Raw genomic sequence first — 15,354 nt, 5'->3', positions numbered from 1 at the left:
CGGCTGTGGGGCCACTTAGGAGACTCGTGAGTCCAGGTGGGCAGTGTTGGTGGCTTCCACTTGAGCTGTGGGACGGTCAGTGTTTAAAAGCGAACATATTGAAGGCATGTTTAGATGGTAAAAAGGAAAGGATGAAGGCTGGCTGTGAATGCAGGATGGAGTAAGGCCCAGGTTTCTGGGTGGATTAATGAGGTAAATGATGGTCCTTCTGTGCTCTGAGGAGGGAAAGCTGCAGAGGGAGTTCTGCGGAAAACTGATGAGTTCAGCTGTGGGTAAAGTGAAAGGTTGTTAGATGTGTGGTCTGGGAGCTCAGGTGAGAGCCAGTAGTGAGTAGGGGGAGGTGAGAGGGACTTTCAAATAATTTTGTATTGTGAACATACAAATAAGTATGAGTAATGACACATTTAACACCTCTATATTCTGGATTTAAAGCCCAGTAACATTTTGCTATACTGACTGCAGAGGTTCTTAATATTTTTTAATAGAAATAAGTAGAAACAAAATAGTGGAGTTAGTGAGCATCTTAGAGTAGATGTGTGTCCTTGTATGTATTTTTATACCTCATCTGTTTATAACCATAATCTACAAAAAGTTATCTTGCTTAGCATAAGAGTTAAACACAGGGACGTGACACACATTGTTGGGGGTTGAAGCTGATCTTCTCGGGCAAATTATGGACCCTCTCTTTGCCTTAGTTGCATCGTCTGTGACTGCCCCAGGGCCCCTCATCACAGCTGATTTCCTAGAGTAGATGTTGGGAGGGAGGCTGCTGAAGGGAGTAAGAGGTGGCAACTGCTAGGGATATTGAAGAGAGACAAAAACAGATTAAAGCCGATAAACTGAGTACAAATACCCTCTAAATAGAAGGAATCCCGCAGTGTTTCGAGCCGCTTATCATAAGGGAAAGAAAATCACTTGGATCCAAAGCTCTTGAGCATATGAGTATTGTGGGTGGGAGGGTGTCATTATAAAAGTGTTGAGAAAAGGCCTCTTTGTTTTCCTTGACATTACCAGTAAGGATGGGGAGCAGAAGCGAAACCCTCTGCTTCACAGTTGAAGGTGCTGTTTTGTGCGAAACTGACGAAAGTTTGGAAACCAGTCATCAGCGATGCTGGCAAATGAAGAGGCTTCTGGATTGGGTGGGGCACTTGCTGTGACTTCCAGGTGACCTGCTGGCTGGGGGCTGTGTGGCGGGCAGTAGTTTTGCAGGGTAGCCCGGGCATAATCCCTAGCTCTGATGCTGCTGGTCTGATTAACAGACCTGGGCGCACACTGTCCTAATGGGGCAGCTCGGGATGTGGCCCTGCCGTGCTGAGAGCGAGAAGAGGGCTCCCCTGAGGAGGTGTTCCTGCAGAGACTGGAAACGTCCTCCTGCAGGGGAGGAAGAGCCTCTGAGCAGCGGGCCGGATGCACAGGCAAGACCAGCATGAGCACTGATGTTTCCGGGAGCCGGAAGTCATACAGTGGCCCAAACGGCCTTGTTCCTGAGAGACTGGAGGGAATAGATGCTGAAAAGGCAGGCTAGGGTCAGACCCTGTGGTGGGTTATGAGTGACAGGAGAGGATTGTTCAGGCAGGCATGAGACAACCCTGTGGGCGTCCCAGCTGGGGCGTCACGCCGAAGGGAAGAGCAGAGTTATAGACTTTGCCACTTATTAGCTGTGTGACTTTAAGCAATATCACCCCACCTCTCTCTATATATATCTTCATATGTAAAGTGACACAGTGACAAGGTCGTGTCATCAGAAGTATTAGCTTAGCTCTGATCCTCTTTGTTGACTCCTGTCAGTGCTTCCCTGCAAGGTTCTGCAACGGCTGCTTTTACCCTGAGACGGGAGGGCATAGAGGGACACTGTAATACCCGAGGGAAGGAAGGGGTTGCTTTAAAAGCAGACATGTAACAGCCTGCAGCTGCAGACCTGCAGGCAGTTTGGTTGACGGTCCTTGAGAGGACTTTGGAGGCCTTAGGGTCGTCTTAAGTCTTGTTTCCCCTTGGGGACCGGATTTGCCTTTGGGGATTGATGTTGAAGATTTGAGCTTCTGCAAAGTTGTTTTCAGAGATGTGTATATACGTAAAATATCATATAAAATAAAATGATTTATTTAACGTGTGCGAATTTGTAGCTGTTAGGAACAGCTCTGTTGGCCTGGTCTCCACGGAGGACACCAAGGGTCAGCAGAGCGTGCAGGAGGGCAGGCAGCCTGCAGTGCTTCTGCGGGGTGTTCTCCCCAGCAGGGTGCTCTGCTGAGTTGAGTCTTCTACGAGTTTTGTTGCCAGAGGAGCAGACAGCAAATTAATGAGTTCTAGAGGGATTGTATAATGACAGGAAGAAATAGGAACCCGGAGATTTTCCGGACTAAAACACGCTTTGGTTCCTGATTCAGTGTGTTCCATTACAGAATTGATGAGTTGTGTCTATTCTGGAACGTCATTGAAATAAACGTTCAGCCTATATGTTAAGGGCTTTGTTTTATTTGGCTGGAGGACTCGAGCCGGGATGACAGCCTCTCAGATCACTCTGAGGGACTGCTCCCAAGAGGTAGGGGAGGAGCTAGGATATATAGAAGCTTACAACAAAGACCAGGTAATTGGAACAATAAAATATTGCTTGTTATCTAAAGAAAACCAGATATCTCAAGTTCAAGTATTTACTGCTTTTCTATGTATGGTGAGAAGCAAACATTTGAGTCATTGAATTCATTCCTTTGGCAAGCCCCTGGCTATCTAGGGCCAGTATCCTGTCCTTTCTTACTCTGAGTCTGCTCAAAGGGCACCACTGTGAGTGGCTGAGAGGCCGGGCTGTAGGCATGTACTCGCTGGGGGTTGGCAGCAGCCGCTGATGACTCGGATTCAGCATTCTTTGTTTACTGTCATGGTTGCAGTATTTTCATGCACATTGTAGTGTTTTCATTCACAGTGCTTCCACTTGGTCCTAAATTTGACCAATATTTTGAGAGAAATTTCATGACCAATTTTGTCCCACGGTGCTAGGATGGCTCATTCCTAGTTCAGGTGAAGAATCTTCTAAGTTGCCATTCAAGGTGTAAGTTTTTTTTTGTCAGGCCCTGTTGATACTAAAAGTTCTCTGGATCACCTGTCTTACTAGTCTATTATGATACAGAAAGTGTTTACCCATATTTGCTCATTCCCATAAATAGAATCACACTATTATATTTATTTTATTCAGGGTTATAAATTTTATCTGTTTCTTCAAGATGTTTAGCCATCATCAATCTTGTGGGCCTAGTTACACATTGGGAAATGTAACAGACAACAATTTTATAAAATAGACAGGATATAAGTAATACAGCTAGTAACGTTAATAAAGTCACGAGTAAGAATTTAATAGTCGAGAAGTTGTATTTTTGGGTTAAAATTTTGCTTGTGTTTCTGAGTTTGATCCTATGAGAAAGTTCATATTTATGGTCAGGGTCAGAGCAGGTATTAATTGGCCAGTTGAAATCTCCCACCTTGTAAGATCAACAGTGGCCTAAACAGAACTATAAATTCTTTTTAGAATAACGTTTCTGAGGGCTATCTAATTAGAGCCTTGGAGTAGGGAAACCCACCAAGGTAACACAGAAGTACTAGACATAGGTAATTTATCATAAACTTAACAAGTGGAGTAGATCATAATCAAAGTTTGGAGAAATTATCAAAGTAATTGGTATACAGTCCTGGTCCGGTGTCTTGGGTCAGCTGTCTAGCTCAGATGTCGTCTTCTTCTCATCCTGGTCTGGTAGCTTTTTCTCCATTTGGGCATTGTTTTAAGGTGAGCAGCACTCGATAGGCCAGTGCACTGCAGGGGATGTTTCAGATAGGAAATGAATCCGAGACTCCGTTTCCTTCAGCTTTGGTGTGTATGGTCTGGTAAAGAGTACCTGAAAAAGGGTCCTTCCATTCAGGTTGGAGACAGTTCTTTAAGTCATGCCTGTTGCAGTATGTATAATCCCCTGGCTGCAGGTCATGGGGCATTGGAACTTTACCCAAGGATAGATTTCTGAGCTTCAGAAACAAACCTAGAGTATCCTTTTCATAATTCAATTAAACCGTACAGTAATGTGACATAACAGCAAGGAATAATCTGGGAAGTGTCTTAGTAAATATGGACCTCAATTAACAAAACTAGAATTTAATATCCACTAAAATATAATTTATTTTCTCTCTTAAGTTACCCTCAGTTTTCTCAAATATAGCCAAATCAAGATTAATTTTTTACAAGTTAAGTCTGATTATTTGATCATATAGGCTTTTTTAAATTGGCTGTGTTGGAAGTTTTAATACGGAGTCTCAGGGTAGAATGTTAAGGTTTGCTAAGGCCAAGAAAGACACGTCAAGGCTTTTCATGGGTTTCTGCCTTACAGATTTAGGTAAATTCTTTTCTCTTTAAAATCCTTAAAATATCTTTATACTCCTATATCTGTTAGGAGATGATCTCCCTAATTTGTTTGATAGAGCCACTGGGAACCTAAGTGTTTTTAGTCTCTTGAGGGATCAGATAGAGAGAAAAGATAAGTGTTCCAAGTGTGATTACATAGGAATAATTTATCAAATTGCTGTGAACCATAACTAGCTTAAGGAGAAGAGATTCTTTACGTCTGGGAAACAGGTTAAAAGCCAGTAGTATTTCAAACAATATCAAAAATTATAACCATATTCAGCAGGTTAATCAGTCCCTTGTAACTAATTCTTTTAATGAGAGTTTTCATTAGAACTTTAAAATGTCTTACCCAGTTTAGTTCAGTGCTATAGTGTGAAATTTATTAGGAATCAGTAAATCTCCTTGAAGAGAAAGCATTTTGCAAAACCATCAGAAGAAAACAATTAACTGTCTATAAATGACAAAAATTTAAAAGCATGGTTAAACACCGTTACACTATAATCAATAAAGGAATCTGTTCACTATACCCATAATTATCACTGGTAACATTTCAGATATACCAGAATTTTAGGGAGTCCATATAATTTCTACAATATCTATATTAATAATATTGTCTCATTCAATATAACCTTAGAAGTTTTATGATTCATTTGACAATTCCATGTTATTTAAAATGCCAAATGAAACTTTATAGTTAAAAATCTCTCTTTGGGATGTTTCAGGGGCCTTCTGTAGCATCCCAAACTTAACTGGAGATTAAAAGAATTTTAATTAAGTAAATTAATTTTTATTTAATTAATTAGAATTTTATATTTGGGGAGCTTTTTGAAAGATTTCAGAACACTTAATCAGATAAACATATAGATCACTGTAAAGTAGTACTAATTCATTAACAAGAAAATACGTCAAAAGTAAAGGCAGAACAGATCAGCTAAGTGGTATAAGAAGTTTTACAATCTGTTACTGAAGGAGGATTAACACTTTAAGAAAATTTTTTCCTCTTAACAGAGAGAAAAACAATTCTAATCTTGTACCAGCTTACTTCTAAGATTCATTTACGTTGCCCAATTTGTTTCTAAACTTAGCCAATTCTGACCATGTACAAAACTCTTCCCTCAGGGTTCCTTTTCCACAAGCCTTCCACAGCTTTCTATACTTATATTAGTGTGTCCCTTATTTTTCTTCTATTCAGAAGTAACCAGGTTCAGGAGAAAGTCACTATTTTTCATTAACAAAATATAATTCCATTCTTATATCTTCCTTTACGCATTTATATTACTTTCCTAGGATACTGAGATCATTCCCTTACTAATAGAGACTATTTCAGTGTGGCACCAACCATTTATTAATATTTCTATATACCTTTAGTTTCACTGTAAGAGGAAGTTAAATGTTAAGTAATTCGTATTTCAATGTTATTTTATCTGAAAATGGCATAGCTATTTAATAAAATCTTGTCATTTAACTTAATTTAGCACAACACTAGAATTTAAAGATACCAAACACTTAGAGATTATCTTAAACATACATTTTAAAAATATATTTTAAATATTTACCCAAAGCTCTCATCTCATTTGCATTTAATTTACTTAAAATTTTACCACAGCACATTACTTTTATTTTTTTTTGACAAATCTGCAACAGATATAACAGGATCTTATTTGACTTTCATTAAACCTAGGTACAGTAAAGGTATTATACATAATATTGATGACTTTAAAGATGTCTATATTAATTAGAACATACTTAAACTAAACAATATCAAATTATTATCTTAATATTGAATATTTTCCATTTCACATGACGCTGAAAGTCAATTTGTTCAGTTGTTATTTTAAAAATACTTAATGTTTAAGCTCTTATATTTTTACGTCAATTAAGCAGAGCTCTATGACTTTGAATTTTTTTTCTTTAGCAGTAGAAATATCTCACTTCTATAATGTGTACACAGGCTTATAATCAGAAAAAAGCTAGAGATCTCATAGCTTCACTTTAAAACTTACTTATAAGATAGGTATAATAATAGTTGGAGTAAGCTGAATTTGCTTGCTCAAATCATTAAGGCTTACTATTTATGAAACAGACAGTTAAAATTTCTTCACAATGTCTGAAGGACCCTTCAGAGTTCTGAGTTCTAATATGCCAAAAATTTCTTGGCCTTAAGGTTTATTTCGTTGAGCTAATTAGACTCAGTCGTAGGTCACTGTTTGTTGTATTTATATTTCTGATGTGCAAGAAAAAGACACTGTCTTCCAGGTCCCCAGAAAACTGCTCTCTCACCCAGGCCGTATTTTATCTCCTTAAATGGCATTTTTGTATCAGTGAGAAGAGCTGTAAACAAAGAATTCCATGTTTTAAAACTTTAAGGCTTACTTAAATATGTCTTCCAAAACTTGCATAAGGCATTTAGTAAGATCTCTTTTCCTTGTGTTATAAGTTAAACCCAGGGTAAACCTGTATTTTTTTATTAGCCACTCAAATTAGTTTTTAGTTTTACATTATATTGGACGGCTTATGTAACTATATTGGTTTATTTTAATTTGTTCAATTAATATTTTCAGAGGGACAGATATGTGCCTAGCCTTATAATACCAAGAAGGGGAAGTGTTTTTCCTCTTAAACATATGTATCCCACAACACAAGCAAAAGTTTTGTATAAAGACCACTTAAATATACCAATTTCACAAACTTTTATCTCAATTTTATTAAATCTTATACCTTTAATTTTTATATTTATTAAGTTTAATCAATAATTCTTATTTCTAGAAGGAGTGCCAGAAACCTTTTTTTGTGTGTGTGTGCATTGTATATAATTTTATAGAAGTCTCTAGGATGCCCAAGATTCAGCCAAAGAGCTTAGGCACTTCTCAGTTTTTAATTTCATTAATTGGTCTGTTATCCCAATTATTGATCAAGTATTTCAGTCTATATATACATATATTTCAAACTGTGGTAAGTAAAATGGGCTTGTTTGAACTTTAATCTTGGGGGGGAGTAGGTGAACTCTTTGGCCCTTTTTTTTTTAACTTTACGTTGTGTAGTATCAAAACCCTGTATGTAAATCCAAAAATGTCCATTTTATTTATTTGATTCAAAATAACCATATAAAAATATTTATCCTTTTGGGATAAGCCACTTATTTTTTTTTCGACATTTTTACAATCATTTTTCCAGTTATTCAACCTAATTAACATTAATTATTCTAAGTTTTTATTAGCATATCTAGAAACATTTATCAGAAAGGAAAACACAAACGTAGCTTTTCAAACCAGTTTTATTTTTTTAACTAAGTTCTTAGGTTAACCATTAGATATATTTTTCTACATTTAAACTTGATTTTAATAGAAACCATAAAACAACTGTTTATAATGAGATCTCTTTAAACTTTCACCAATTAAAAAGTTTTTCCAAATTAAAAAATCCATCATATGGCCGTCAATTTATATACAAATATAATATATATATAGTGATTTTAAACCAATAAGATGCAGAGGCCCTTCCACATGAGAGTCGGGGTGTTGCCTAAATAAAATTCAAAGGTTTACTCTCCAAAAGCTAAAAGCCTTTGTGGTCCAGGCTGATGCAGCAAAGTTTAAGATGGCAAAATATCTGAAAATTGGTACAATCAAAGAATTGCTTAGAATCCCAATTTATTTGCGTGGCCACCATAAGTACACAATACTTGAAACTTTTGTATGGTGGAGTCCAAGGTTTCCTTTAAAAAATAAACTAAACATACATATACATACATACACACACTTAAAACACCCAGAGAAAGATAAAACATTTACATTTCAAGGACACAGGAAGAGAAATCCAAGTTACCCCTAAAGGGGATTTTGTTTTTATAAGTTCAGAATTCCAAAAAATGTTTTTATCAGGCCTGGTTAGTTATTTTCAGAGTGAGTTTTTTTTTTTCTTATTCCCAATTAATGTTGTAAATTTTGTATGTACATAAACCTGGCTGGGGTAATAGTTGGAGACTGGCAATCTGTCATTTCTTTTTCTTTTCTTTTCTGTTCTTTATTTTTTTTTTTTGAAAGTTCTATTCCCCATTGTAAGGTTGGGTTCTCAGAATAAATTTGCTAGTAAGATTTCCCACAGGGACAACTCTGTGTCATGAAGTCTTTGTGTCTACCACTCCTGGAAGATTCTCTGTCACCCGAGAAAGCTGTTACCAGCCAGGAGGATGGTCCGAATTTTGGAGTTGAAAGTTTCCTCATAAGAGTTTTACTTTTATCCTGAAAAATTCAATGGAGGTAACCAAATTGAGGAAAATATTAGTCCAGACTCTTACCTAACCACTCAGTCCTGAAACCAGTGTCTTTCAACTTGGACTCACTCAGGATGTCTCCACTGGGTGAGTATTTTCCTCATATGTTTCCACCAGCCCCACTTTGGACATATCCTCAAGGTGGATATTTCCTGTTATCTTTCAACCAGGCCCCACTCAATATGTCTCCACTGGGTGGGTAATTCACCTCAGTTTCTTTCAACTGGAGGGCCACGTACCTGGATACACCGCCAGATAAAACTTAGGATCATCAACCAATATGTGAGGTCCGAGAACCTAGAGAGACTCACCCAAATTCATCTGGACTCCCCGAGGAGGTGGATGGGCACAAAGGGCCACTGCTGGTACCAAGGCTCCGGTTACTTGGAGAGTTCAGGTGGAGAGAAATCTGCTGTGGTGCTTCATGGTGTCCAAAACTGTTGACTGAAATACATGTGCAGCCTAAAAGTTAAGAGTTATGTTTCATTTGGCGGGAGGACTCGAGCCAGGATGACAGCCTGTCAGAACTCTCTGAGGGACTGCTCCCAAGAGGTTGAGGCAGAGCTAGGATATATAGGAGCTTTACAACAAAGACCAGGTTGTTGGAACAATAAAAGATTGCTTGTTATCTAAAGAAAGCCAGGTATCTCAAGTTCAAGAATTTAGTACTTTTGTATGTGTGAGAGGAAGCAAATATTTGGACTCACTGAATTCATTTTTTAGACAAGCACCTAGCTATCTCGGGCCACTAGCCTGTCCTTTCTTATTCTGAGTCTGCTCAGATGACACCATTGTGAGTTGCTGTAGCAGCTGAGCTGCAGGCCTGTCCTAGCTGGGGGGTGGCGGCAGCCTTTAATGACTTGGTTTCAGTATTCTTTGTTTACTGTCATGGTTGCAGTATTCTCATTCACATTGTAGTATTTTCGTTCACAGACTGATTATGGATAATCTGCAACCTTGGAAAGCAACCGAGATGGAATTACTGCAGGTACCTTCTGCTTTAATAAGCCGTGTGCAAACATAAACAGGGAGGAAGCATACACTTGGATTTGGAGGTGTAGGAAAGGGATCCTGCACATTGCAGGAGAACGCAATGCAGAATTCCTTAAGTCCACCTTTCTTTACTGTAGTGGTTTCTGAGAACAGTTTATGGTAATTAACCAACATTGACAAACTGCACAAATTGCATTTAAGAGCTGGCCGGCTAAAACTTGTGTATTGGAGAGGTGGAATTCAAAGGCAAGTGGTCAGGTGGATTGGAGAGAGATGGAGCCAAGGCCTGGGCCCAGATTCCGGTTTAAATTGCCATTTCTTCACCATAGGGCCTTGGAATAGAATTCAAAATCTCTTAACCTGTTGGTGAATCTGTGAAATGAGCATAATATTCGTTTCACCCTGGGATTGTTGTAAGATCAAAAGAGTATTATAGCACACATGAAGCACTTAACCCACTGGCACTTAGCAGTGTTCACCGTGTGGGGCCGCCCCGCTTAGCATGTGTCAGAGCCGTAAAGGCAGCATTTGTCTGTTGAGGATGCACTTGCAGCCCCTTGGCTAGGTTATGAATTTGGTGATTTCCTATAATCCTTGTAATTCTATGTGCCATGGACAGTTATTTTCATGGACAGATGAGGAATCTCATGGTAAAAAGACTGTATAATTTGCCCAAAATCAGACCATAATTTTGGGTGCAGAGGCCTCAGTTCAGCATGGGCCCCTGGGCCTTCTGCCCTCTCTGTTCAGCACCAGAGCCAGATATGGAGTCGGCTGTTTCCCTGCCCAGAATATCCGGCAGGCCGCAAGACACATCTGGCCCTGTGCTGCTTGAGCAAAAACTCCGAAGGAGAGACAGTTACAAAAGGGATAAACATAAAAACAGACGACAGCAAATTGTGATCAGCTCTGAGAAGGAAAGGAACATGTCTCGCCGTGCAGAGCTGGGAGCTTTCCCGTCTGGGCTGCTCTGGGGGTGTTCATCTCAGCTAAACAAGTTCTGCTGCTGCACCAAGGCAGGAAGGCAGGGCGCGTGTGGCCAGGTAGACAGGGCCTCGTTGATCTTACTCATTCCCCATTAAGCGACAGTTGTCTCGGGCACTTAACTAATAAACAGATATTGGCCATAATCATCACGCACTTTGCTTGGTAGTTTTATTGGCCCCAGCATTGAGATGAGGTCATTGAAGCTGGGGAGTTTGCTGCATGCCCGTGATTACCTTGCAAATACCCCCACTGGTCTTTCAATCTAGACTGGTGTGGCTGTCATGTCCCAGCCCTGTGAATGGCATCGTGTAGCTTCTCCCAAGTGGCCCAAATGACTGACATTGATATGCTTAATTCGTTGGAAATAGTATGTGACAATAATAGAAAAAGGTAGTAAGAAATTGTTTGGAAAACTGGAAAAAACCTTTTCTTCCCCAGCTGGGGGAGCGTAACCCGTATCACTCACCCTACTCACTGCCTGTCACCTCCTCCCCGCCGACTCCGTGTTCATAAGCCACACTGAGTCTTGGGAGAACATTTTGCCTCATGACACTTTTGACTAGGACCTGCAACTTCTTTGTCCCTGGTTAACTCTCTCTTCAAAGCCATTCAACTTTTTGCAGGCTCCTCCACTCAGATGTAAGAATAGCCTCTTTAAACTTCTTGATGCAGCTCCTTAATGAAGATCTTGTGATGGAAACCTAGCCAAAACTGGGATGTATGCATATAGTGACTGCAAACTCAGCACTTTGTTAGTTCAGAATCAGAGGGGTGAGTGACTCAGGAAATGCTTTTTTAAGGTAACAAGGGGAAAGTGAAAGGACGCTTGCTGTGTGAGAAAGAAACATCTCAATCACAGCCAGTAAGGCACCTGTGTTCAGGATGGGGTGTGGCGAGTGCAGAGTTCTCACAAAGAAAATAGTGGTGTGATGGGAGCGAGGGCAGTTGGGTACTTTATTGGGGAGGAAAAAAAGTGGGCTGAACATTTCCTTGTTGAACAAGAGGATTGTGACATGATGTGCTTGTATTTTGGAGAGAAGGGTTTTGTGGGGAGAAGCCTAGGAGTACGCTGTATGTCTGGGGAGTCAGCACAACAGAGAAACACAGAGAACCGGGCAGACCCCAAGACCCATGCTGGGGGAGAGACTGCCCACCAATTGGAGCCCTGGAGGCTGCTTCTGTCCCTTAGCTGTGGCCTCAGACCTCCCTTCACAGCCCAGTCCTGTTGATACAAGAATAAAAAACGTTGGGCATGAGAAGGGCTGTGTCCCAGGCTTTCATTGAGCCCCTGGGATGTGCCCCACCAGATTTTGTTCCTTAACTTCATGCAGTAAAGAATTCAAGAGCAAGCCAGTGTTGAGTAAAGGTAGATTTATTCAGAGAGATACATTGATAGGCAAGAGAAACTTCACGAGGTGTGGGGGTTTGATGCTCATATTAGAAGTAGGTACACACTCCACACATTGTGGGCCTTCCCCAAAGAGGGAGAGAGAGTGGTGACCGCGAGGTGGCGCTGTGTTGCTTGTTTTCTTGGGCTTGGTGGTTTCATATGCTAATAAGTAGAAGGACCAGCCTTAGGGCAAGGGGCTAGGATTCCCAGGGAGTTGGCCATTTCCCACCCTTTGACCTTTTGTGGCTAGCATTGGGACTGCCATGTTGCCTGGGGCATGTTATTCACCAAGTTACTAATACAATGGATGTTTACTGAAGCTCAAGATCTGCTAGAAGTTAAATCTCTTCATCCTGAGCCTCAAGGCCTATTGGGGTTTGAATCCTTTAACATTTTGATGTTAATTGCTGTGGCCTTCCTTGAATGGCTGTGCTCTTCCCCCTTCCATCCTGTCTCACTGTGATGACACAGAGACAGCAAAGGTCGGGCCCTACCTGTGCTCCTGCATTTAAAGGTGGGAGGTGTGAGGTGGGCTTATGATGACCCTGAATGGTAAGAAAAATGTTTCAGATTTTCCTACGTGAGACATGGGGACCTGACAGCAACCTCCGCAGATTTATCTCACGGGCATTATCGCTTGTGTTGTTATAGAAACAACAGGCAAGCCAAGAAACAAGTATAACTCACAAGGTTGTAGTACTGAGATTTATTTCGCTGGCACGCTCAGAGGGGCTTCATTTCCAAAGCTCTGAGCACCTCCAAGACGTGCACATGAGGTTTTATAGGGTTAATTACAAGTATGGGGCTATTAGCCAATAAGGCTCAAACAACAAAAAGCAAGGAATCAGTACACTGAAGCTTATCAATTTGGAACAGATCCCGTTACTGACAATTGTTGTCCTTGGATTTACGTGTTAGCTTATTAGCCCATTAAACTGACACTAAACTTCAGGTTTACCAGGTAGCTCAGCAAAACTTAGATCAGTAAACCGACACTTATCACACTTAGATTTGTGACTTAGCTTGTTAGCCCAGCTGGGGTTTTCCTTCACAGTGTCACTTATATTTTTTATTTTTCTTTTTATCTTTTTTTAAGTATTTAACCCAAATTTAATATCAGGGTTCTTTGGGAAAGAAATTTCTCTTTATCTTTTCTTTGGGGTTCTTTTGGGGGGGAGGTAATTAGATGTATTTATCTGTTAGTGGAGGCCCTGGGGCTTGAACCCAGGACCCCGTGCACGCTAAGCACATGCTCTACCACCGGCCCCTTCATCATTTTCTTTTTGCTTTAGCTGCCAAGAATCTTACAGCTGAATTTGTAGTCGGCCTTTAACACTTGCCCTGACTTCATGGAATCCATTTTTATGAGTTTATCTCCCCCTGGTTTCATTTAAGTATTGAATGTCCATTTTCTCTTCACTCTCCGTTTTGCATTTTTGTTGTTATGGTTGTTAAGCTGTGTTTAACAGAATTGTTTAAATTCTCTTTTAGCAAGAGGCTGAATGTAAATAAATATGTAAGCAAATAGCACAATTAAATGCTTTTATACATTCTGAGCTGTTTAGTAGTAACTTAAAAACCGAGTTGAATATTAAAGTGATAGCATTTTAAAAATATTTTTTAATTTTTCATAAAATTATAGCTGATTTAAAATATGATATTAGTTTCAGGTGTACAATAGATGCTCCATTTATAGTTACTGTAAAACATTGTCTGTATTCCCTGTGTTGTAAGATACATCCCTCTAGCGTGTTTACATTACATGTTGCAGTTTGTATAAGAAAGTTGGGTAACGCAGAGTCTGGAACGTGGCTGTGTATGACTCAGGTTCACGCTCACCCTGCCTGTCAGAGCTCAGGCCTTCACTCCTTTCTGCAGGGGAGCGAGTGGAGGCAGCTCTCATCAGCGCTGTCACCACCCTCTGAGTGGCAGTGACAGCAGTGACTGTGTGTGGACGTGCAAATTGTTTTTCCAAGAGCTTTATATGCGTTTCTGCATTTAATAATTAAAGCCCTCCTGTGAGGAAGCGTTTTAAGTTTTTAATGCATAATACATTTTATTTTGATATTGATAGATTTCAAACCTCTGGAAAATTTACAGTAGTACAATAAACTCTTAGATACAGTTCACCTTATAGGGCACTATTTGGCTTTCTGTGTCTGGCTTATTTTAGCATAAAATTTCAAGGTTCTTCCATATTGTAGCCTGAATCAGTACTTTATTCTTTTTGTTTGATAATATCCTTTTCCATTTTTTTTGGTTTTAGTTTATTTAAAAATATTTTCATTGAAGTCTAGTCAGTTTATAATGTTGTGTCAGTTTCTTGTCTACAGCACAAGACTTCAGTTAAAAAGGAACATACCTGCATTCATTTTCATACTGTTTTTAAACATAAGTTACTATAAGATATTAAATATATTCTCCTGTGCTATACAGTATAAACTTGCTGTTTATTCTTTACATACTCAGTAACTGCAAATCTTGAACTCCCAATTTATTCCTTCCCCCACCCTCCCCCCTCTGGTAACCACAGTTTGTTTTCTGTGACTCTGTGTCTGTTTCTGTTCTGTAGATAAGTTTATTTTTTTGTTCCTTTCTTTTTTTTTTTTAGATTCCACATGTCAGCAATCTCATGTGGTATTTTCCTTTCTCTTTCTGGCTTACTTCACTTAGAATGACATTCTCCAGGTCCATTGATGTTGCTGCAAATGGCATTATTTTATTATTATTTTATGGCTGAATAGTAGTCTATTGGACAAATATGCTACAACCTCTTTATCCAGCCATCTGTCAGTGGACATTTCGGTTGTTTCCATGTCTTGCTATTGTAAATAGTGCTGCTGTGAACATTGGGGTGTAGGTGTCTTTTTTAATTAGGGTTCCTTCTGGATATATGCCCAGGAGTGGGATTGCTGGGTCATCTGGGAGGTCAAGGTTTTGTCTTTTGATGAACCTCTATACATTTTTCCACAATGGCTCCACCAAACTGCATTCCCACCACAGTGTAGGAGGGTTCCCAATTCTCCGCAGCCTCTCCAGTATTTATTGTCTGTGAACTTCTCAATGATGGCTATTCTGACTGGTGAGAGGTGATATTTGATTGCAGTTTTGATTTGCATTTCTCTGATAATGATATTGAACATTTTTCATGTGCCTACTGGCCATTTGTGCGTCTTCATTGGAGAAATGTTTCTTTAGGACTTCTGCCATTTTTTGAATTGAATTGTTTGTTTTTCTTTCTATTAAGTGTAAAAGCTGTTTACATATTCTGGGAATTAAGCCCCTAGCAGTTTCATTTATTGCAAATATTTTCTCCCATTCCATAGGTTG

The 15,354-nt window shown here is 39.6% G+C and overlaps 1 protein-coding gene across 1 annotated transcript in view; it reads left to right on the top strand.

Annotated features, from left to right (window-relative positions):
- The window catches only part of LOC140690341 (uncharacterized), a 414,099-nt gene that overhangs the window by 313,245 nt on the left and 85,500 nt on the right, over positions 1 to 15,354 (top strand). The gene's annotated exons all lie outside the window — the stretch shown is intronic.

Source organism: Vicugna pacos, chromosome 30 (assembly GCF_048564905.1).
Source record: "Vicugna pacos chromosome 30, VicPac4, whole genome shotgun sequence".
Lineage (NCBI taxonomy): Eukaryota > Metazoa > Chordata > Mammalia > Artiodactyla > Camelidae > Vicugna > Vicugna pacos.
This window is presented reverse-complemented; position numbering and strand designations above follow the sequence as displayed.